Genomic DNA, 26,954 nt, shown 5'->3' on the forward strand with positions numbered 1-26,954 from the left:
TAACCATTTACACTACACAATAGACATTTACACTAAATTTTGAACGTTTTCTTGTACACAGAAACCGTGTTGCGTCAAATAAAAACAAGGTCCCATACGTATTATCACTGATATACGAATAGCCATGTTTAGTATGACAATTCTGCGTGCGTTGATGAGTTCAATAGAGACATGTCAATGACATTTCATAAGAAATAAAAGTAATCTGTCTAACGTCGTGTCAGGCGTAAATGTCGTCTCTATCCTTTTCATGCATTTGTGTGCAATGCGTCGCAGCCGGAATGGTTTTTTAGCTTTGGAGTTTTGTTCAACAATTCTCAATCTAAAGGTATTTTAGAGTTAAAGCGCTGGCGTTTACTGAGAAATATCCTATTTTTATTTACTGCAATATACATGCAATTAAATATATAGAATCAGTTCATACAACAAACATCATAGCAGGCAACGCAACCCATCCAATCACATATATGTATTATTAATGCTGTTTAATGTCATCAATATAAATGTTATACTGCCCAGATTGTTAATGATCAGAATGAAATATGAATATGACAACGACAAAGTGTTACTTATGTTAATATTAAATATAAACACATACAGGATTTCAGTTACAGTATACGCCTATAAATGTCGATAAAGCTGAGTCACACGTGCTTTTTACATATAGTATACGCCTATACATGTCGATATAGGGGCCAACAATCTCCATATACAAAAATGCATTTTCTGAGGTGACGTCATGAAAGTTAGTTATGTTTCGCGACAGTATGCGCACAACAATACATTTAGTAACAAATAAATTTATTAATAACAGTTTAACACACTTGAAATTAACAGCATATTCGTATGGATGTGGTTTATGATATTACATGCTAACGTCTTTAAAGGTTGAACATTTGTGATATTTTTCTACACTTTCAATTTACATATTGCAATGCTTTGACAGTTTGACTGTGTCACTGTCCTATGACAATTTCACTATGTTACAATCCCTTGACAGTATGACTCTTTAACAAGCCTCTTACAGTATGACTGTTTAACAATCCTTTGTCAGTAAGACTGTAACAATTATTGAAAGTTTAACTGTCATACTTTTAAATAGCGAAATTTCTTTTAATAAGGTAAATGGTAATATGCCATTCTTTGGCAAGATGAAAGGGAAGTACTTACAATAAGCATTTTAACCCCTTGTCGGAATTAAATAAACACACATATAGTTTTCGCTTTAGTCGCTGAAATAAAACCAATTTAGCCGTTTATCCTTGTATTTAGGCTAAGACGCAATTTGTAGGTTACATAACAAATCATCATCGTTAATAAGTGATTATTTCTTTTTTTTTAAAGTCAACAAATGCTTTCTTAAATTATTAAATACTCTCAGCATTTTCTTCAATATCGTTAACTAAACATATTTTAATACATTTATAAATGAGAAAACATGTCTTTGAAAAGGTCCTGTAACTTGTTATCTACTCTTATATTTGTTGTTTACGTATGCAAGGTTCGCAGAACTACCCAACAGTAGTTCAAACTGTTAAACACATACGTTTTGTGTGGTGTGAAAGTCGGATGAAATCATCCATGTCAGACTAAAATCCATACCTTAACCATCATCTTTTAGATGATATGTATTAAAATATACTGCTATAGGAACATTCACGACGTGTTTGCCAACCACTTTATGCAACCAGAGCACACTAGTTTTTTTTAAATAAGTGATAAAATGACGATTTTGGAAAATATATCGCATGTTTATAACCAAACTGTTCTTAACAACATGAACGTGATGCATTCAGATGTCTGTTTCACAATTAAGATTTAAAAAACACACATTAACAATCTTATTTTTATGACATGAAAAGAATAAGTAAGAAATTAGTCCGTTATATATATATATATATTTTTTTTTGGTTTCAAGTATTATTTCTTGTAGTTCATTACCGAACAAATAATATTATATTATTTTCGGCAAATGTTATATAGGCACATCCAACATATGTTTCTGAGATTGAAACATACATAAAAATGTATTGTAGAGCTTGTACACGTCGGTTCCAGAAAATAATGATTCACAACCAAACATTTCTCTATTATTAAAAAAATTGAAACTCCATAACAATTAACAGGAGAAACATTTAATATTTGTATGTATTTTGTTTAAGGCAAGTTTACAATTGCCTATAATATACATTACTTTACTAACAACTCAAAACTAATATTACAATGATTGGAGCTGGTATTAAAGCCTTGGGACTGTCAATTCTACGCATTTGCAGGTTAAATACACTTGAAATGCATGTCGTACCTCACACTTAGTTATTTAAAAAAAAAATCACCATATCAAGCGTGTCGCCTTTCAATAAATATAAATATTGTTATTAAGATATTTTTTTTTATAAATCTTGTTATTAAGAAACAATGTGTGCAACAATCGCGCGTACAAAATAACGGTCTTTTAGTCAAGTGGATATATTACTCAATCACGTATTTCATACCGATGTCGTGCAGTTTGTAACATCTTATGTGATTTCATAGCGGTTACATCTCCATCGTATTGTTGCTATTGGTATTCATACGGCCAAAGAACCGCTCTCAATTGTCCTATCGGGACATGTCATCGTATGGTCACGTGATTCACAACTCTATCACATGGTGCGGAGGCGCAATATAAAGGAACGTTCGCAGAAAAAGGAACGGAATGAATTACCATACAGCAGAAGAGAATATTAACGCAACATTCAACTAATAGTTCCAACATAGGCTAACAGAAGAAGATAATTTAAGAACACGGACTTCGACTTAAGTTCTGGTGGATAACCAGCGACTGGTGTGGTTCAAACAGGCCTCGGAGGTAAGCGCCTATCAATAACAATAATAACGCTTATGTAATTAGAATACCATGTCAGATTTAGCTTTCTTACCAATGTCAGATTATATGTTTTTATAGTGTTGCTTCTTTAGAATTGGTGAAATACCTCTTCAAGCAAATATTTTTTTGTTAGGATCCTGAAGGCTCAATGAGTTATCGCGATAGGTCACTTGTATATGTTTGCAAACGGTTTGCGAAGAAGAAATATACATTAGTAAGGCGATAAAATTTTAACTAAGATATTATGCAAAAGGAAAACATATCTACTTCATTTAAATAAAGGATAACAAGCCTATTTGACATTACTGTCAATCGAAATAACAGTTCATGCTTGTCAGCTCATGAATTCAGCTTATTTTGTTCTCAAGTAGTCATCGTCAGCGATATTGCCAATGAAAAAGAACTTAATGTTTTACAGCGATAATAAGCCAAACTGAAATCTGTTGTGCCATCGTGTGGAATAATGAAAGAATAGCGTTCTTGCGACATGCTAGCTAATGAGAGTACCGAAGGTTACATGTTGGAACTAATTTTATTTTCTCTGTGTCGGTGCACTTTGTTGCTTTTTGTATCAGACGAGTGAAAAGACACATACAACCTTTTATATTCTTATGCGTTGTTGGAAATTTAATTAATTGCGTGGCGTCGTTAAACTATCAATATTTTAATTGTTCAAAATGCACGCTTTTATTCTATGCGTTGGTCCGAACACTTGTAATTGAATGTAATTAAAGTGAATCATGTAGCTGTAAAAATGAACACGGATCAACGAGAATGTTTTTATTGATTTTTATTCATTTAAAGTATTTGTAACTCAGATAGCAATAATTTGTGGAACAGAAATAATTGTCCTAAATCTTTAAAATTGTGGTCGATGTGTAACAGGCTATACAATTTATATGTGGACATACATATATTTAGAAACACGACATTTCATATATTGAAGTCTGCTTCACAAATAACTGTTGCGAGAACACCGAACGCACAATATTAAACATCGAAAGAAAAACCTTATAATATGAATGAAACGCTCTTTGGTGTAAATTATTCACCGAAATACTGTAAGGAAATTAAACGCTTGGAAAGCAGTTTGTCCTAATTTTCCTTTATGGGTTAGGTGGTAATAATTTAACCTAACAAAAGCAGCAAAGGAATGTAACTCATGCGCGACGCAATCCTTTATCCGCTGACAATATATATGTCCACGGCCATTACAGGGAAATCTATTCATTGCCAGAACATCGTGAACACTTTGATTATTTCGTCCTTCGTATTGAATGAATTGCATTCCTTTGAATTGGGTCGAGTAATGGCAAAATATATTCGACTGAAATGAGTTCAGTTCGTGTTTTAAATTACCTCAAAGTAATTCCGAAGATAATAAAAAAGAAAGAAATGGTCGTTTTATTATAACTAGTTAACTTGTAATAGGTTCACAGACTTTTCATTGATTATACATGTTTAGTTTGTCGCAACTTTTATTATATTGAATTGAAAAAGAATACAATCCGTTACATGTTTAGCTGTATGTTTTGTTTCAGACAGCATTTGATAGAAGCATACTATTGTGTTTTGCCTACATATTGAGAAGGTGATGTAGCTCTGTTTGAAAAAAAAGACACTATTTGATCGTAGTAGATGCATCTCTGGAACTTGTAAATACGACTTTACAATATTTTTGTCATGTATACTGTTTATATTTTAATTTAAATGTAAAAGCAATACCAGTACAACTAATTCATCAACATTCTAATGAGCTATTTCATTTCTTACTAACTCATTTTTAGAGAATGGCTTGAAGCATTGTGTAGTTTTTTTCTATTCTGGTTAAATGACCATGTTATATCGCATTAAAACCTAACATGTTCGTTTGCACGCGTTTTTACTTTGTTGTCAGTCAATATTGTAATTGCAGAATAATCTTTCCATATTTGTCTATTTAATCTCTTTAATTAAAGAAACGATTACAAAGATATGATTTTTTTAATAAGATATATACAAACCTGTAAAATAGCTAATATTTTTTAAATCAACGAAGCCTTTTGTACGCTTGGGCATTTAAATTTTTTTTAAAGCAAATATGGTAGATAACTGGATTAGTAGTAGGAAGCTTAAAACAATTAATGTGTTAGTCACATTTTGTGAAAACTGCGGTATATTTTACAGTTTTGCTTTAATTTCCATTGACGATACCAGGTTATGCTTATCTTATAGGATTAACTCCTCACGAGAATGTGAATGCGTTACTTTAAGTTATATACTTTCGTCCAAACAATCGAAATGCGTCATGTTTATATTAACACGGTTTTATATAATTCACGAGTATGCAGTCCATAGGGAGTATTTCTCATCTATATATGAGTTTTTTTCCTGTTAACGTTAAACAAAAAGAGAAAGCTGTGAGTTTGATGGTTTGCTCACAAAGTCACACATGTGACAAAAAAGCGAAATTCCTGAATACATTTATTTTTGTTTCAATTAATCTTTCATGTTGTTAATAACATTTTCCCCACTGGTCCGTATATGTTTAAATGGGCTAATGATTCAATTAAAAACAGTACCTAGATAATTAAAATCATCAACTGCGTCGATTGGTTGGCTATTCTAGGTCCTTTTGTTCATGTGCTAATAGTGCCTGCGTTTTCGAAAAACGACTATTTTTGTTTTTGTAGAATTTACAGTTAAACACCATGAACCACAATATGAAAACAGAAGATCTTAGTGCCTCTGAGTTTCTTCAGGAGTTTTACCTATAATAGCCATATCATCAGTAAATATAGAAGGCATGAAGTTCTAGTTTGCCTTCATGAAAACTATTGCTAAAACGTTTAGTTAATGGCTGCGGTCAAAGAATGCTAACTTTTGGAATGAATCGCAAAATCGCCGAGTGTTTCTGATATATTATATATGGAGTGTACATTGAATCGGATACAAGCATCACGTTTCCTTTTCAACCAATGGTATAAGCAGATTGTTTTCATCCTGATTAACAAGATAAGGGTTACGACTGATTTGTGTCAACACTTCACTTTCTGTATCAATAAGGAAATTGAAGGGTTTATGGCAATGGAGGCCGTATAGAGTCAATCAAATAAAGGCATGATTTTTGTTTACGGTCAGTCCCAAGCGGTTTTATAAGATCTGCGTACAAATGTATAACCGAGGCGTCTTTGGGAATCTCCGATTAATAAAAACAATATTTAACAGAGAGCTTTTGCATATTAACCAAAACCTATTATGTAAAAGAAATAAGATTTCATTTGTTTAAATTAGGTTTGGTATACTGTATGATTATGGGTTTGTAGTATAAAGCACTGTTAACAAATTATGTTTAAAGGTGTGTATTTAAACAACGTTCATTCAACTTTTTAATTTGAAAAAAATACAGCTCATTTAAAAGGTACTGAGCAGAACATTCAATTTAGAAAGATAATTTAGAAGTGGAATTGAAAAAACAATTATTTTCATTTACTGAAACGTATCGTGACAAGGTTACATTCCTTTAATATTCTTAATCCGTTCATCAAGGGGTAAACTAATACACGGCAATTGTTATTAAGTGTTTGATTTCGTACTTGATTAGAAATATTTGCCAATTTGATAAGCATATTAAAAAATAAATTTATATCATTTTATTTTCTATCGAACTCCTCAAAGTTTGCTTTAATAACAAGCAGCAACCTGTTAAATTAACACGTTCAATTATTGCACTTAATGTCACAAATTATTGACAAAATTTCCAGCCTGTTGTCTCTTTTCGTCGAAATATTGTCAAACGGTTTCGTTAAGTCCTCCTTTAGTGCATATTTGTATTCATTGAGAAAAAATAATTCTTAAGGTTTCTTCATTGCGAGATGCCAATTTTTCTGTTCTGAACTCAGGTCTTTAAATACGCATTTGCATTTTGGAAATGCAGAATATTCATAACTAATTCCATGAAACAGATTTGAATATAAAGACGACTGTTTATTCCAAATGTTTTTAGTATTACAAACACAACATGAAATACGTTTTTAAGTCATTTGGAAATTTGGTTAAACTAATGTATATATAGTGCCCATATGTGTGTAACTGAACGTTTATTATACGATAACTTATAACAGGCTCTGAGGAAGGATGGAGATTAGTAAAGATCCTATTCTTCTTATCAATTTTAATTTTAAGGCGTTAACCGAAGACTTTTGATTTAATTTAAGCGTTTTACTTGTTGCTACATAACAATATATTACAGTACCGCTTTGCAACATTTGCTACATTATTAGTCTCCTGTGGATTTCACGGTTTTGCAAAAATCTATCGGACGTATACAATGTAGATACAATTATCTCCGGATTATGTTGCAGAAGTTTCAATACCTCAAATTTGTTTTCAACATTAAACACAAACATACTTAAGGCAACAATATTGCTCCTGACATTCAAATCGTACAATCAATGTGTATTTTGTTCGCAGAAAAGAGAGCACTAGGTCTGTGTTTTGCTGATAATACGTTTAAATGTTACATGAGTACGTTGCATATGCACATACGGAATGATAAAGCTGAAAATTAAAATAAGTAAAGACGAAATTATTGTCATTTTATAACGAGACATACGGCAGATTAAATTATTGCTAATATTATGATATAAGTGTTCACATGTACAAACAAACGCAATATAGTTAAATTAATTCAGACAGTATACACAGTAGGTATTCATAAATTTATGTCAGTATGTGGTAATAACATTCTCGGTCGAGACGGCATCATACACTTGTTCTAAGGAGTACGGTTAGGACAAATAAATGCATGACACATAATTTATGTGTTTATTCAACCTTATTGTTATGAGCATGGACAACCAATGAAGATGTACACACAAATATATAAAAAGCGTATAACACAAACGCAATGTTTGAAGTTTACACGATTTAATGTATTTACATGACACAGCTTTTAACATGCTATTCGTCAGTAAAATCACATGATTAAATACACATCGAGTTTATTGATAATTACGGAGGTTATTGAGTAGTTCGTAATAAATAATTTTCGACATTTGTTAAATATTAAAAATTTAAATAAAGTAATACAGTGGACCAAAATAACACTAAAGACCACACATACATAATGACGAGTATTTCATTTCTACTCATGTTTCAACGTTTCAAAAATTAAGCCCGCTTATGTACATAAAGCTAGACATCTGCTGACAGTTAAAATAAAAGCCAAAATAATTTCCTTCATAGTAGCACCCTTTTCTGTACAACCTTTACTATAAATTTGATCAGAAAAAGAGAGATGCAAAAAGAGAAATACATACACAAAAGTTCAATAACTATAGACGAAATAAAGTAACACATTTAATAACCCGGTAAACAGAAATAATAGAATCCTTAATAATTCGTATTTAATGGATGCTTGCAGACCAGTGCAGCATAATAAATGCATAGTATACATGATTACAAATAAGCATAAGCATGTAAGCAAATGTATTTGTTCATAAACCGGTGTATTATAAGAAAAGTGTCTTTAAGGTTAGTCACTCATAAGAAGAATGGTGAACGTCTGAAGCATTTGATGTTGATTATTACAAATGCATGCAATTAATACGTTTCTACTTTCAGTAGAAATGTTTTTGCTTAAATGCAGATACTAAAATAACAACATGTCTTGACCATAATGAATGGCTTATTTTCTGTTTCATCGAATGAATTTCTGCTTATATAATTAGGTGTCATTATAAAAATATAATCCGTTTTATTCGTGACGATTTGCTTAGTACCAATTGAAGGGAACAGTACTTCTTTTCTTGATGAAATGAAGAGAAAATTATACAGCAACACTCACTAATAATCCCGATTCTGAATTCATTTATGCATTTTCAGAATAAGTGTTTGTTACGGGAGTCATGACCGTTGTTAAGGACTGAGATTGGTTTGCATTTGACGAGAATATCAATGAGATACCTTTGCCGGAAAACATTTTGCTTCAATGATTAACAACACCTTCAAAGCGCGCTGCTTTTCATCTTTTCGCCAATTAAAGCTGAAAGACAAATGGCATCAGGTTCACAATGATTTTTGCAAAAGTTTTATTCTGAATATGTATTGAGGTTATTGCGTTCAATTGCCATTGTAAGATTTAATTTTAGAACAGAGTGTACGCGGTTATCATTATATGCATGGTATGTCAGAGGTAATAAGACAAATCTATCTCTACGAATGTGTTGTTTCTGGACAAAAATGTGTTTGATGGGAGACTCATACATTCTTCACACTAATTAGTGTCGTCTTTGAAAAAAGTGATATGTAGAGGTTATTGTCCTCGCGCTAGCAATGGTACCGTCTTTTAACTGATTGAAGACAATAGCAATAGCTCAATGTATTGTTATGTCGTCATCATGCAACTACAGTGTATTAAAACTGATTGTACTTGTCATCAAAAGAGACAAAAAGCTTTGAAAAAATATTTTTATCGTAATTGACTTACACATCTCATTTTATTTTGAAATGTTTTTTCCTTGTCAAGCAAAGATCTAATTTAGATTTTTGATATCACAGGTTTTTCCCATTTTTAACAAATTCAAATAACTTTAGCCAATTAAATTTTTGTTTTATTTATCGATTCTGTTTGTTCTATTTAATGTTTAAACAATGAAGTATCCTTCTTTTAACTGATGTTGTTGATATTGATGAAGAACTCTTAAAAACCTTTGGAACAATTCTTCTGCTAAGATAAAATAAAAACTTTCTTTGTGAGTTATTCGTTATCGTTACAGAAGCGACAGCTGTAAAAAAATACTTGCTTATATCCTTCTCAAGGTAAAAAACAATCATTTAATATATTTTGTATAGCTACACACAAATACATTGTGCGTGTGTCCTTTTCAATTTAGTGTTTAAACAGTTTGCAATTCACAAATCTTTCGGGTATATCGTGATTGAAAACTTGATTATTAAAACATAATTGACACAGTGTTTTATTTTAAAATAGTGTCACAAGACTTGCGCCGGCCAACACTTATATTAGTACCCATAATATAATATAATATTAACATTTTATATCACGACAATTTTTAATTTGAATAACCATTATTTGATGATGTCATACATATATTAAATATACGAGAAGAGGTTGCTTTTGTAGCATCGTCTGTAGTGGATAATACAAATTCTGTTCTGTACACAATCATTTGAAAATTCTTAAGGAAATCATTATGTAACAACAGTAAAGTTTTTTTATGAGGCTTGCAATTAAGGTTTAGTTCAGTGTTGGGCATACCCGTTCTTATCAAACAATAATCATATACCGTGAAGCATGATGTACGAGTGTATTGGTTTTATATGAACCATTATTAATATATGAATTAAATAAACACTGAGAACATAATGGATAGAAGAGTAAGCCGTTTCTATCATAAAACTTCAGCCGCGCATACGTGTCCTAGTTACACGTGGTATCCCCCTTTACGTCCCCGTGATCTCAACATTAATAACTAGCATCTCAAAATAAATGTAACAAGTTTATGAAATTAAATACAGTCATTAAAACACTGAACAATTACATACATTTGTTCTCACATGGCATGCTTATTGTTATTATGATACTGAAAAGGATTGAAATATTGTTGGAGCATAGCGCAAGACATTGGTACCATATGTTGAATGTAGGTCTACAATGTGTATTTCAAAGTCAACAACTAGTTCATATTACTTTATTTTATTCAACTTTGGCAAAAACGCAATGGATATATCTACACATTAATTGACGGTCGGAATTTCGATCATATTTAGTTGACGTTAAAATGATACTTAAACAGATTTTGTCGATTAATGATGAAAATTCAACAATCAGTGAAGATCAAAGTGCGTTCGATCCTCCGAATATACCGTAGTTCTCAAAAAGCCTCAGTAAAATGCGTCAGAGCGATTAGGTAGACGTAGTAAACACATTACCACAATTCAAGATACATGTACTTACATACTTTGAGGTGATTGAACAATTAGTTTAGTCATAGGATGCTAAATATTCTGTAAACAATGCAGTCTCACATATTTCTTACTTCTATTAGCAGTATTATCGCTATACCATGTTGGTTTTTGATATTTCCACAGCCATTTTGGTATTTTTTCCCTCCCCAGAATATTATGTTTCTTACTCTTTCATCAAAACGTTGTTGTCTTTTATATTGAGTTATAATTTTAAGACAGTTTACTGTGTTTATTTATATCGCTTTTGTTGCTGATTTGTGTTTAGATGAATTTTAAGCTAAAATACATGTGCATGCTAATCCTGCTTCAATTGCAATGCATAATGTTACTTTTCCGGCTAGATTGAACTTTACCGGTACTCAGTTGTTTACCACTATCGACAAAACGGTATCGGCGGTAGCCCCTGATACTAAGAAAATATATAGGATAGAACTGATTATTAGCTGTTGCGTTAGGTGTTAGGTTTTAGGTGTTGCGCGCTTAGCAACAATAATATTATACGCTTTTCCATTCTTTTTTACGTATCGGTAAAGTTCAATGGTCCCACTTTTACTTTCAGATCTTTTGGTTGTGTTTGTGCAAAAAAATGTATACAGTAAAAACTTAGAACAGTGGTCAGTCAAGGGAAATTTTCAAAGTGACCGTTGTCGACGAATGACCGCTATTCTAGGATCACCACTTTTTAGATGGTTGGTCAGTTGGTAGTATTGCCACGTCGTTACCCCACCCAGTCATTCGCACATAGTGTAAAATAAAGGCTCATTGCCGATAACTAGGCGTAAGCATAATAACATAAATAATTTATATTAAATAATACAGAATAATGTCTTATAAATTGATTAAATTTCAATTTTAAAACTGAATCTATGACTTTATCAACGATAGAATTGTTGTTTACTAATGCACCTCATTCATTTAGTAACTCCGAGAGTTCGTATTACATTCATAGGGACTTATTTTTAAGTAAAGATTGCCACGTGTCATTGACATCACGTCCAATCAAATATAAAAATGGACTCGCTGTCATAAACCGAAAGTACGGTTATACTGCATCGTTCTAATTCTATGAAAAAGACGCCACAATCTTGTTTAAAATATTTAGTTTTCAATAAAAGTTATTGCAATGCCTTTTATATTTTTTCCTGAACAGGCAATCACTTATATACATTTACCGTCTTCTTATAACACAACTCGCCAGCTTAGTGTTGTTTTTAACACCTTATCCGCGATAAAGATCTTTTTACTTTGTCAAGCGCTTATGCTTAGTCGTTATGAATGGGGCAAAAACTGGCTTATAATACACATTCTTATTTTTACGTGCACCTGTTTCGTTTATGTTCTTAATTTTCGTGACTCGAAACAACTGACGCGTGACCGTTGTTTTCAGTTCAAACATGAATTCCGGAGTGAAATACTTCTCTTTATACATCAATAACATATAATATTGCATTTTGGTTTGTGTCAGCTTATGTCTTGTAAATTGATATCAGGCCACCGCGGGCTTTAACTTATGTATATGTACAAGGAATAAAGTATTACTGTGGATATTTCAAGAGACACTTGGACCAAGATCACAAACAACAGCACCTTATATTAAATTGATTGTTAGTTTTCTTGGTCCAATAAATCCTCACACGGTCACAGAATAATAGCACATAAATACCATCCATATGTATTAGATAGGTAATTACGAAATGTGTTTTGGTCATATCCCTCGAAACATAAGACAAAACATTGATTTTCTGGGCGTTTCGCGAATGATCCTTTATATAATGTATATGGTCAAGATATTGTGTTGAGGTTCATTAAGAAGGCATTACCTAGTATGTGCTCAAATGGTAACATTAGAGACAAATAAACTCCAAAGAAAAGATAATCATGAAAGAAATTCGATCTATAATCCGCTAATCTGTTATTAAGGCAAGTGACCAATAACCATCGTTTTATTGGTCATAGCATACAACACAACACTTTATCTAACATTGGTTAAAATTGGCATCAACGCCATTTAACGGCGGACCAAAAGCATTGGGGGTTTAACGAATAGTCATTTGAAAGACGCGACAAACCTTACACTGTTCCTGATAAATTGGCAGCACAAATCATCTTATGTGGATGAGATTGAGCATTCACAAAAAAATTATTCACCATTTTGGTTGTTATTTATTATTAATGTAGCAGTATAAAGGTAGGCAAATGTTAATAGTTTTGGAAACAACATGAAACATTGACTTGGAATTGTGGGACACAAAACTGTTATATACAACCTTACAAATCTATACAAAACAGAAATGTGATATACATGTGCTATATGTGACATACAATGAGGTCAGTCCGTATAAAAAAGAGATGTGTGAATATTTTAGGAGAAAAAAATGTCCAATTATATATATTGTACTGTCACACGATAACAAAAACACACCATATTAAAGTATCGAAAGATTTATTTGGTTTACTTGGATTCATTTCGGGATATATATTGTGCTTTACCTTTTATCAAGAACCCGTTATATATAAATATAACCATTTTTATCACGGTTTTCCACTTATGTTGTAACCAGAAATCAACAGTGAGTAGAACAGTGCCGTTATATAATCAAATATTAAGGCTCAGCAATCGCAAACAAAACAGCTCATTTAATCTGTATTCCCATCATGAACGTCAATTTGTTCCAGACATCATGCCTAATGAATAATAACCGCGTGATGCTTTCTGCCTTTACGGTTGTAGCAAAATGGTATCTTGAAGCAAACGTGTGTGTTTTAGCTGTTTAGCGGAAACTGTTACATCGACATGAGTGGCTGTTAGCAATGTCCCAAGACGGCGATAATCTTGTTTCAAATTTGGAATATCAAAAGGTTGAAATGATGCTTCATTAATGGAGAAATTCTGGCGAGGAAATGCGTTTTTCTTGCCTGATCATACAGATAATAAACTCTTACCAGATTAAATTAGTTACGTATGTCTATGTCAATCGTTTACAACCTTATATACTGCGTATTCATGGTTTCTTGTGTACCGTACTTGCCTAATATTTGCTTGATGCTTATGATTAAAGCGAGATTATAGGATTTTTTAATAGGTGTTAAATTGTAATATATTGATAAAATATGTGACAATAACACAAAACAGGCAAGAAAAATTATACATTGAAGACGAGTTAAATAAAATGCAGCAAAGACAAATTAGCGCCTCGAGCCGATTTTTCGTACATATTTTCCTTCAATAACCAAAGCATTGGTCGTTTTAGTAAGTGTTCGTGTGTCGTATGAATAGATGTCGTTGCATGAATTTAAAATGAACCGTTAAACTAAATTTAGATTCACATCGTGCATGCATGATTTACATGCTGGCACATTCGACTGTACAGACATTTCGATTTCAGAATTAAATATCTGGCTTATTTCGCATTTTTCGACACAAGTTCTTCTTAATTTTTATTTTAATTTATATTGAAATAAATGTTTAATAAGTTTTTTTACACATTATATATAATTTGATAAATATTTGACAACATCGTATAATCTCGCTTTAAGTAAAGTGTATGATTGATATTGTGCGTTTCCAAGAACAAAGAAATTCTTATGTTATTTATTGAAAACTCTTGCATGACAATTAGACTTGATCTTTAGTGTAAAAACCCATTATGTGTTAGGGGGTATTATCGACATATGTGATTCTTGAATTGTATACATTATGAACTGGATTCGTCAGTCCGTCTGCACGAACATATATGCATCCCTAAAGTTGGGGTAATCAACTTGCCTCATATGGCTTGGTGGATTTTGCTCAAACTTTCCCAATCAAAAGACTTAAAAAAAATCAAAAAGTTAGCACAGTTTTGCCTGATAACAGTTTGGGCAAAAAGGTTTCCTTGAACTTCTTTTCTACTTCAGAATATATAATTCCTTAAATTGTGTGAACCCATACTTGCAAAAACATGATCAACTGCAAATTATTTACAAAAAGTTAATTGTAAGGGATAGATTTCTAGCAGCGAATCATTTTTACAGAACTTATTAAGGCCATCTTCCTCGTTTTTTTACACGGGACACAATAATAATTACACCGCAATTGCGTGTGCAATGATGGCTTTTTCACTTTTACAAGTATATATAAATATTAGTTTATGAGGAAGCAAGTTTTCTCTGACTCACTTTTCCATTCACTTGGTGTAAATCATGGTGGTTTGAGGTTGCTTACTTTTGTGATGAATAAGGAGAATTATCGTACAAATGTGACGTTTTAACTGTTTCTAAAGAAGCAATACTATGAGCGATCTTTTTCTTCTTTATAGTCGAGTATAAGTGTTCTGACTGTATTGTTACATTACACCACTCTTCTGAATAATCATAGGGTGTGTGTATATTAATGATTTGGATTACCATTAAGTATCAATAAAACTAATGTTTTTTTAAGTGTACGATCAAGTTTTAATTTTGTTCTACACTTTTATGTTGAACTTCCCAAACTAGATAATATTGTATCTTGTACAGATTTAACGTATGTCATAATATACTTATAGCTTAAGCACTTAATCGTTTTAATAGATTTTCGATACATGCGACACTAGGACAAAATATTATTCGACTCACGCATCATGTTTTCATTTGTCTTTTCCTATCTCCATCGCTAAGATTCATTAAAAACTTCTGAGCTGCGCATATAGTTAGTTATTTATACCAAAGTAAGTGTGAGGTTCGGCTAGCCGTTAATCCGTCAAATGATTTGTAACATGGGCGTTTTTTGACCATTTTATGTTTCCAAGTAATGTATATGTACAATTATCTGCCCTGGTTTCACTGTTAAATATATTAAGGCCATGACAGAGTGTGTAATAAAATATTATTATTGCGTATTCCAACATAATAATACAAAATCAATGACTCAAAATGTGTGACGTACAATTCCTAAAATTAGTTAAGACTAGTAAACAGTAATTGATAACCTAATTTAAATCTTATTGTTATGTATATATGTATTTCCTTTTTCCGGAAGTATTGATAATACTGTTTTTCGCAAGATAATAAAACATAATTTTAAGACCATTTCTCTAATTTGCATTAAAAATATATAAATAAAAAAATTAATTTACATTATTTATGATTATTATTTTTTTCTTACAAGTATTAAACAGATTCATTTTATCTCGAAATTTAGTTCGTCTACATTAAAATGAATATAGAAATACAAAGCAATTATATTTTAGTAATGTATTGCGTTCGTTCTTAAAGTACTTTCTTGATATTGTAATTCATAAAACGTCTTCTCAAATAATTGACCATCGAAATCGTTGATGTTAGTTTAAATCACTTGTGGCAAACGATTTAATTATCTCGTTTACTCATTCTATTGCATGTCATATATCGTTAAAACAAATATTAGCATGAGATCTCTTTTGTTTCTTGGAACTGTTGTCAAACTGTATCGGTATGTCATTGTTTACTGCCTGTTCTAGTTATATATTCAAAGAAACAAATAAAAATGAAAATACCTTAATTAATGGATGCCAATTATTCGTGTCTGCGCTTTGAGTGATAATTTGCATTTTAGTGATAATTTGCATTTTAAATGCTTACGGTAAATAATTAATTTCTCGAAACAGCATTTATTTTACCCTTGTAATCTAAATGTACGACTAAGAAATATTTTTCATAGTTTCATCTTAAAAGTAACATTTTCTTAGCTACCGTCTCACCGGCTAGTGATTAAAGGATGTGTCAAGCGTAAGCATCTTTAACTAAGCATACCTCTACATAGGCGTGTTTTAGGGCATTGTCGTTGATGGTTGCGTCCAAGGAAATAATTGATGTTGGCCAAATCGTTATATTTTTTTACTTAAAAAAGATCCAACACGTATTGACAATATCTTAATGTGTGTTTTACTCAAAACGTTATCTGGCAACATATATATTAAGATCTATTCTAATGATCTGATAAGTTGTTGCTTTATGTACCTAAAGTGATGTTGTTCATTTCATTTTTACGCGACCATATTTTATGTATTAGTTTTCATTTGATGGAAAATGAATTCTACTTAAAGCAGTCGTATTATTTATCATTTTACTCGTGCAAATATGAAGTTAATCATTTTGTAAGACTGCTACGTTTGATGTAATAGCAAAGGTACTAAACATTCTATCCGTGCTGCATTAAAATAACGCTGTAATTAATGGTAGGAAAATATGACATTTTTTCTAATTAACTTCTGTCTTAGTGTTCTCTGAATGTTAGAACACTACGTTTATGGTATGTTTAACATTATTTACTATTGACTATCAGCTCCTTACATAAAACAAACTGTTCCAATAATGTGTTCACATCTCAGTCATATGATCTACAATCCAAAAACAACGGGCTGCGTCTGTGAATGAACTAAAATACGTCTCGACTAGTAATGTTCTAGAGCAGTTTTTTTTAATCTTTATCTTTGATATTCTTGTATATAAGTGCACACGTTAATTGAAATATTTGTCGTCAGTCAAAATGTATAACAACATTTAATATTTTTATATTCCTACCTCATTAAGTAATTATTACTTAGTGTATGCTACCACAACGACCGCAGTTGTCCACATATATCTGGATACGTTTCTGAACGCAAAATAAACTGTGATATGATGCTACCGTTTTCATATATCCGTCAAATATCAAAGCTCAGCAGTCGTGAGACAACACAACTCATTACAACCGTATTCCGATCATGGTCGCCAATTTGTTACAGACACAAATCCTAATGAATAATATCCATGTGACGAATGTTGTACAAAATGAAGGAGACCAACAAGGATTAGTAGCTCACATGTGTGATAGGAGACCAACACGGATTAGTAGCTCACATGTGTGATAGATTTTCAGCGAAAACGTATAACATGTTTAATTTTTTTAGACATGTCCAAATAAAATGAGTACCTTATGTCAATGTGGAAAAGTTTAACAGCTGAAAAGAATGCTTCATTCACGGATATAAATGATAAAATGGAAATGAAAAAAAGTTGTATGTCTAGATTATCTTTTTTTTTACATCGCTATATAGATTAGCATTAACATTAACCGAGCACTGATATTTTACTTACTTGTGTATGTATCTCCCAGCTGACCATTTATGTTGTAGTCATTAATAAATGTAAAATGGAAGTTGTGTGTTATGTAAGTGGAGAGAAACTTGCTTTTATTTTTACTATGCGCGTTTTCCTAGAAAATATATCACTTGCAAGTGATTTATTGTCAATAGTTTACAATAATGCTATTCGCTCTGATTTTCTTATGCTAAACCAGTGATATGGGCATGGGGTATAACGCAATATTTGTTGACATATACCAAGTGATCTTTTAAATACATGTAGCATAAAACTGTATTGCAATTCAAAGACATTTCGATAAAATATTGAGATTTTTTTGTTTTACATATAAAACAAATTGAGACAGCACTAAATGACATTCACACATTTGCACATTTCTGAACTCGATGCCATTTAGCATAACGGTTGCTTAAACCCAGCTCCAATGCCGTTAGACTATTGTTCATAACGAGTATGTTAATAACGTCATGTGTACCGGGAATTGTTAATGCGTAAATACTTTTTATCGTAAAAAGTTCGAATCAATAACGCACACAAAATGTTCAGCTAACACGATAAGACGTCTGCAGTTTTGTATTAAATTTGTTCACATTTAATCTGTTACAAAGACATTTAAATGCAAATTGTCAATGAGGAACACGTTATTAAATATCAATGGAGACAGTCAAGGTATGTTGAAATTCCGCTCTAAAGACACTAAACTATTTTGTAGTAAATTAATGTTTAAACCGCGACCCATATACTTCATGTATAGTAGTACCGTCTTCTTTACAAGTTTTTTTTTCATTTTACGAAACAAAAAACTCGAAACAAAAATATTGTTATTTGTGTTCATGTCATTTGAAAAGACAAAAAATGTATTAAATTATTTGTATCAAATTTACATATGCTTTAATTGATTGAACATTTTTAAAAACTCATTCGTATTGAAATCCATATTTCTTAAATCGGATCTTAGTTCGTATCCTTATATAAGCCATTAAAATACAAATAGCGAATACAGCATATTACATTGTATTTCCAAGTTGTATTTATTCAAAATTTAGTTCTTTAGAAATGCATTTATACATTATTTTAGACGTAACCTTAAATGTAAATTTTACTACGACCTTTGTTTGTTTGAAAATAGTCCCTCAATCAATTGTTTCTGTTCGATAAACCATGGAAGTTTTGCTAAATCTGCTTTAATCAACCACTCCACGGCATGAGTAAACTCATGGCGCATCAATTTCCAACTAATTGTTATAATAAGAATGCAATACTGTTGCAATAGCTGGAGTTTCACTTCTTTATATTATATTTAATTATTGTATTTGCCATAGCAACCTTACTGTCTTTAAAGCAGGCCTATTGAAAATTCTGCAAGCGTGTCACAAACACTGATACCCCAACAACTTCGCAGTCACAGATAAAACACTTTATATTCTACACTGGAAAACAATCACAGGGCCAGGATGCAGCAAAAACTCATCGCAGCCAAAATTATGTTTTCGAACATCAACACACTAAGGTTATTCAGCTGTTCAAGTTATTGCACAGTCAGCCAAGCAGTTAAAGGAGATTAACACAATATTTCGAACTATTTATGCCGTAATGGTCATTTAGGCCCAGGGCCAAATTGAGGCATACATTATTCGCTCCCAAAAATCTATTCTTCAAGATCACTTTAAGGTAAAAGGTAAGGTATGGCAAACAACTGAAAAAGAGTGAAAACAAAATACTATGGGACCATTGATATTATATTGGAAAACAGATGAATTGCCATAACTTTACCAATACCCATCAAAGTCCCAGTTCGTTATATGATCATCTACATAAAGGTCATGGAACAGTGTTTATTGTATCCCAAAAAACATAGCAAATGATTACTACGTCTAAGGAAAAAGCAGAAAACGCTTAAAATATAAATAAGATAATAAAAAAAAAAGTAAGTAAAAAGTGAACCAAACCCGATGTCGGAAGTTATACTTTATTCTCGGATAATTGGAAAGATCGACTTTCTTTTTGTAATTCGGGTAGGCGTTGCAGTTCTGATTATAACAGGTAGCTAATGTGTTTATTGTATTTTGTATGCAAAATTGAGCTAAATCTGTAGTGTTTTACAATATTTTAAATAATGAATTGTGTATTAAAAGTACATCACACAAATAATGGAAATAGCGCCGCCGACATCAGTGTAATTATTCAACCTTTATCAGTTGATTTCGTGATAACATACTTTAAGAACTTGATGACCATACATATTTTAAATGTATCAACAACATAATCCTTTGTTACGTGTGCAACGGCGTCGTGATTAATTAGCATTATATGACATAACAATGAAATACCTGTATCGGAAAGTTTGGTTCAATCACCTACAACACCTTCAAAGCGCCTTGACATTCTTGATTGTGTTACTTAAAGCCGAGAGACTAATGGCGCTATGATCAAAATGACGATTGCACATCTACGCCCTCTGTCATGTCTGTTTTTTTATGGAATTGGAAATGCTTTATTGTTTTTCCTTTCAAAGCAGTGAGTGCAAAAAACGATTACATGTAAAAATAGAACCAACATGAGTTATTACACTCTTAATAACGAGTTCCATGTTTAAAAAGTTGCGGATAAAAAAAATCAGGTCTGGTTCTAAACTTATTTTTACATTTGTTACAACAATTTCGCCACAATTATAATATACATAAAAACATGTTACAGATGATGAATGAACATGTTTCTGTTTTATGATAATACATGTTTTCATATGTACACAGATATTAAATCGTTCAGCAATAACATATCGCGTATTTTACAGACATCAGAAATGGTATTTTTGTTTTAGTATGTTGTTCACATCCTACTTGAACATAAACAAAAGTTCAAACCATTCTTGTTCCGACACTTACGTGTAAGATGTTTGTTATGACAGGGCTTGGTCATCCGTAATTTTTTAATACTCTTTGTTTGCTTACCTGCAGATCGATTCGGATTTTATTTTTTTTATAAAATAACAAAAAGCAGTTCGAAGGTTTAAGAGGTTGGTTTCCTTGTGTGGTGTTTGTCTGGTTTACGTAGCTGGTTTACATTGTTTAAGGTAATGAATTTCGCTTTTTTAAATTTTATTATCAGTCTGACCTTTTGCGTTAATCATTTCGTGTCTTTTCTTTCATATATAAGTTAACAGTGCTGTAGAGTTAAGGCTATTATTTGAACACGTAAAATGTATACGAACTGAAGATGACCAGAATAATGACCAGAATGATGACGCTGACAGTTATTTAAGTTATTTGAATGAACTACATACTGCGAAGACATACTCTCGAATCAGACACAATAAAATAGAAAAATACTAAATAGCAGTGTCAAAAGGCTGTACACAGGCGTATGTGAAGGCAACAATCAAACAGAAGAACACGAAGAGCGTTGACCAGAGTTGGCACACATGTCTTTGTTTAACATATTCATTGCATTCAAGTCGACATAATCATACTATAAAATCGGGTAGCAAAATCATACGTAGTAGAACGATGAAGACATATAAAGGCACTATCATTATAGTAGTGCTACATTGCTATCATGCCATAAACAACCATTTCACTCACAGCAGGTAGAAATGTGTCCATGTTTTGAACAGTTTAGGTAACATAGTTTGAACTGTTTTGTAAGCTAAAAAACGGCAATAGCATTAAAAAACCAATCCAGCATAAAATAAAGTGACTATTCATAATCAATTCACTGATATTAAAGCACTTAAAACGTGTCTTATTTTAGCCCAATGCAACTGTTTGGTGAAAACATACCGCTTTTCTTACACACGACAATCAAGTATCAGCGAGCGCACGACAAACGCATCCATTACACCTGTATTCCTTTCATGATCGACAATTGGAAACCATCGTAAAGCCTAATGAGTAATAGCTTTATGAAGATTTTACTCTTAATTGCGTACGTCTAGTAGCTTATGTATGGGTTTAAGATGTTAAGAGGAAACCTTATAACGGACCTAGGTAGCAATTATTATGTTGTCCCAACACTGTGATTATCTGTTTCAAAGGTGGCCCATTCAAAACGGTGGGCATGTACTTCATCAATAAAAACAATGTGATGAGGAATTTCTTGATAACATCAGATCAGCGTACTGTCAACAGTATGTTGTGTTCAACTTTTAACAAATAGTATATAATTTACTTATTTATTGTTGCGTTTATATCATACCTGCAAGATTTTGTTCGTGTTTAGATGAAGACTAAACTGTTTAAGGCCACTGTGCTTTCCTTAAAAAATAAGAAACTTTTATTTGATTTATTGTAAACATATAACACTATCAGACAAATAAAAAGTCGTTTAGGCATCCGATTTAACTAAGAAAGTTAAGCTTTAATTTGTGCAAGGGTATACACTACTCAATATTGACAAATATGACCTCTTTTATAATTTTAATTCGTTTCAATTTCTAAAACATATCGCGAAAGCTATACTTTAATAATAAATACTTTCCACATAAAACGCAAATTGCAAAGTATATCATAAATGTGTCAATAAACGTTACCTTAAATGATAAACATGATAAAGTATTTTAATGATTGAACGCGGTCGTTAAAGATAACGTTAGTAATAATTCAGGAAATCACCGAACACAAAATGTGATGTTTTTCTTAGTTCGAACGCTGGCATAATGTCGACGTTACAGCAAATAATATTACGGGAATGTTGTCTTCCTGATAACCTAATAACGATAATTATTGAAAAGTGTCAACACTATTATCTCCTTATCAATGCGGAAATGGATAGTTTGATTGCAGTGGATAATATTAAGCTTCAATTAACGAAAGGCGCGAGTTCGTGAGTTGACTTTCCAGAATGTTTTGATAGGATCAACCTGAAAGTGTTCATTAAAACGAAGTCTTCTTACCTCGTACATGAACATTTTTCACCCGAAAATATGTAAAAAAAAATATTTAACGCAACTGCGTGCACTCGATCTATGGTTAAGCATACCATAAATTTTTGCCTATTGCAAGCACTCTTAGAGGTAAACATTAATTTATATAAATATCAGTATGTGCATTATTACTAATAGTGATACTTTCCTACCAGTAATTATTCAGTTGGCATATTCATTCATACCATTGTTTCTTATTTGACAGTCGAAATAATTGATGACAGTTGGCATTCTAACAACGAAGGTACCTTCAGCATGTCACACATTATTGAGACTACATCATGGTTTACAGGCAGTTTCTAATTTTATTCTCCAGAACAATGACAATAAAATGTGCATTCCTTGTTATGCCAATTATTGTATTGTGTTCCGATGCTTTAAATACGTTTTTGCATTTCAAATACAAAAGATAATACCCATGTGGTTTAAGGTTGAAGCGTCATTGATATTTTCAAATCTATATTATGCAGAACAAAAAAATTCATAAAACAAACATTATGTTTGAAAAAATTTATAAAACACATTAAAAAATAATATTTTTTATTGAACTAGCAGTTTCCCATTGTTTATATTTATTAAAATAGGTAGGGGGAGTAACTGGTATAATAATTTCGCATTTATTTTAAATTTCAAGTCAAAAATTTTAATAGTATAAACATTGATTAATACTCTGAAATTGTGGACATTTGTCAAAAGATATTGCTTTGTAATTTTATCTGCAGATCAAACTGAAAAGTGGCCGATTTTTTAGGTACATTTAACATACGAAAATGGATAGTTTACATGTCATCATTTTCTGTTCATTAAGTAACATTCACCGATCTAATTCTATTTAAATTTTCATGCTAGGTGAGTTTTGAACCCAGGATTATATATGTGAAGTTTAGTTTCAACCAGTTGCCTAACACTAAAGATTTTTCTTAAATAGTCCCAAAAGTGGCCGGAATTATGTACATGACCAGTAAGTCAAAAACGTTTTTGGCTAAATATTAGTAATTGGTATTGATATTTAATTATTTTAATATTTACTACCATATAATTGTTATGTAAACTTTCACGAAGATCATTCAAAAGAAACTCTTTAAATGATTGTAGGAATTGAGCCCAACAATAATATAATTTGACGGTAATTAAAAAAAAATATGGTGTGTTTTTTCAGATACCTGTTTACTATTTTTTATTGTAATGTCATATGTTATTGAAAAGCAAAATTTAACAATTCAGTTCAATGTTTCTTTGTTTATTTGTTTATAAAACTTATCATGCATGAATGTTCTAAACATGGTAATTCCGTGTGCCTTCGCCTCAATCGAAATAAAGTAAATTGTTACACGGACATGATATCGAAAACAATATTATGCTTGTATTGTGTGCGGCTTATATCGAAGATATCAAAGAAAACGATCTAATTAATCTTCATTATGATAAAAAGTCCAAATTTGTTGATCCTATGAATGAATACAAGCCGAAAACAGTGTTACCTATAAACGAGGCTGGCGAGCAAAGTTTAGAATTTTATAAGTCATTGGAACACAACTGCTGAAACTGGCCATGGGCTATAAAGACAGACACAACCGTTTAATATATTTCATCTTACCAAGTTTCATTTAACTGTGACAATTTTAAATTTACCGTCATAAGAAAGAACAAACGGAAAAACATCGTATGCAACAATAGGTAAAGTTATACATATCCATATCAATGCATTTTGTGTTTAACAGAAATGAAAGCATCCGTCTGAGTCTAATATTAAATGGTTCTGTTAAAATTAATTACTTAGACGGGAAAACGAAATGTAGTGTCGGTTAACATGATCACAAGACCCACGACAACCTTCTCGGATCTGTGGATGTTGTTGCGAGGGATAGATAGAGAAGCATTTGTATACTCTGTTCCTTAAATGTGTCATTTTAGCCGTCGTATCAGTTGTAATTAAATATTTAACGACTTTTTGTTTAAACATGGAAATAAGCACAAGTTTATGCGATGAAAGCGTTGTTAAACAGAGGTTGTTTAGCGTTCATAGATCTTCATAACAAGCATTGTTTTTCTGAGTAACCTTTTTTTACTTTTTTATGTTTTGCTATTTGATACTGTAGTTTTAATTAAGAGAACTTTCTGAAACAACGAACTAGTAAACAAACATCGCGTTAATGTCGATTTAGAGGAAACTTTAGTATACAATACGGGTTTCCGTTACTGTATTTTGTAAAGAAAGGAATGATGTTCTTAAAAAAACATAAATAGCAATAAACCTATTTAACACACATAAAATGGCGACGAATGGTTTTATTGGAACCCTATCGTGCGTATCATTCGTATGTGAGGCGATGTATTTATTATTTAATATATGTCTAGTTTACGATGTTTTCCTTTGCCCTTCATTTATTATTCGTCAGAACAGCATGCAGTCTAAATCCAGCTTACCACGCTGACGCGTGTAGGGGATGCACGTATAAGACCGTATTGCTGTCACTTCACATGGTGCTGGCGTCTCGATAGCGATAATAACAGAAGGTATTTCACGTGCAAACACTGATAACCCTGAGTACAGATATGTGTTTATGATTATATTGACATGGCATTTACTACTGAATTAATTACGTAATTTCAGGGAGTGCCTGAACTTTCAAAACCCATTTTACGAAGACTGACACACGGTCGAAAAGATCCAAGCAATTCATGGATTACTTTATATATGCAATTAAGCAGCCTGTTTCCACTTAAATCGCAACAAATGCAGGCCTATACAAAACTTAAATAAATACATTAATGTTATATAATGAAAGTCTTTGATCAATTCCAAATTGAATGTATACCATTCTCAATTAGTTCGTTAACAAAGCATAATTGCTTTGTCTATTTAGTGATGGAAGGAAATCATTTTGCAATTAATTGACCGTCGAAATCAATGATGCTTCTTTAAACTCTAAAATAATTATTGTATTATCTGGCGTTGTGATTATCCTTAACGTAACAGATACTTGACAGGTATTTCCGATTGTTATCAGGTGTAATGTGATGGAATTCTGTCACGAGGGTTGCTGTTGGCTTTACATTGTGTCGGTTATTATTTGTCGAAGTGATCGCATTACATTCAAATTAAAAAAACTGAACGTTTAGTACGTTTAAAAACATTTGTGGAATATGGTTATCGAATATATATTAACTATGTTGTGAGCAAATGCGACCAATTTTTAAACGTAGGATATGACACGAGTTGACACTGTATACTATATTTATGAAACGTGTTAAACAATTATGTACGTCATTGAGACTTCCACCGTTTGCCTTTGGCATTTTATTGCTATTTGTGCATGCGTTTCCTTGTGGAATTTAAAATGCAAAAGCTGCGTCTATCAATAAAAATATATTATCTTTGAATTGCTTAGATAAAAATGGTCGTTGGTCAGTCTTCATGCAATTTGTGTTTCAAACAAAGTTTATGCAAACGCGATAACTTGCAAACCTTTTTTTTCCAATAGTAATGACAATCACATACACTTATATGTAAGCAGTGTGAACAGTGTTTGCACAATACAATGCTCCTGCTATCAGGACGCGACCATCACGGACAAATTGGCAGATATACGGTCTTATAATTGCATTTCCCATATTTGTGACGTCTGGTATCGTCGGTCTATTCAGAACACTTCCTTTGTGAACGATTAATAAATTAAATGCAACCGGTGTTACACTTTACAACATTCTTAAACTATTTGTAAATTATTTTTGCGAGCTTACTTACAATTTTCGTGGATGAATTGAAAAGCGATGGTTTGAGATAACAACGGGTCCTGGAACTTGTTTATCACATGCTTTTCAATTAGCAAAAAAAACATGAACGTTAACGTCATGATAAAACCGGAAGTTAAGATTACGTAGCGTCACTTAAAATTGTAACGTTATTTGAGCAAACTAGAGTAATGCGTTATATCTGTCAAATGAAAAGATGCCGATGAAAACGCTTTGAAAGCCTCCTGCACGATTTTTAAATAAAAAAGTATATTGTTTCCAATTCATACACAACAAGGTTAAGCTGATGATACACTACTTATATGACTCTTTATGGCATGCCTAAGACTAAATGTTAGTTTCTATATGTGAATC

At 31.8% G+C, this 26,954-nt stretch overlaps 1 protein-coding gene across 1 annotated transcript in view; it reads left to right on the forward strand.

The window, feature by feature from the left end:
• Nucleotides 1-2,657: 2,657 nt before the first annotated feature.
• LOC127882097 (orcokinin peptides type B-like) overlaps nt 2,658-26,954 on the forward strand; it is a 32,945-nt gene continuing 8,648 nt past the window's right edge. Inside the window, exon 1 of the mRNA XM_052430528.1 lies at nt 2,658-2,851. The gene's annotated coding sequence lies outside the window, so the exon portion shown is untranslated. The remainder of the gene's footprint in view (nt 2,852-26,954) is intronic.

The sequence above is a fragment of the Dreissena polymorpha genome, chromosome 5, assembly GCF_020536995.1.
Source record: "Dreissena polymorpha isolate Duluth1 chromosome 5, UMN_Dpol_1.0, whole genome shotgun sequence".
Taxonomy (NCBI): Eukaryota; Metazoa; Mollusca; class Bivalvia; order Myida; family Dreissenidae; genus Dreissena; species Dreissena polymorpha.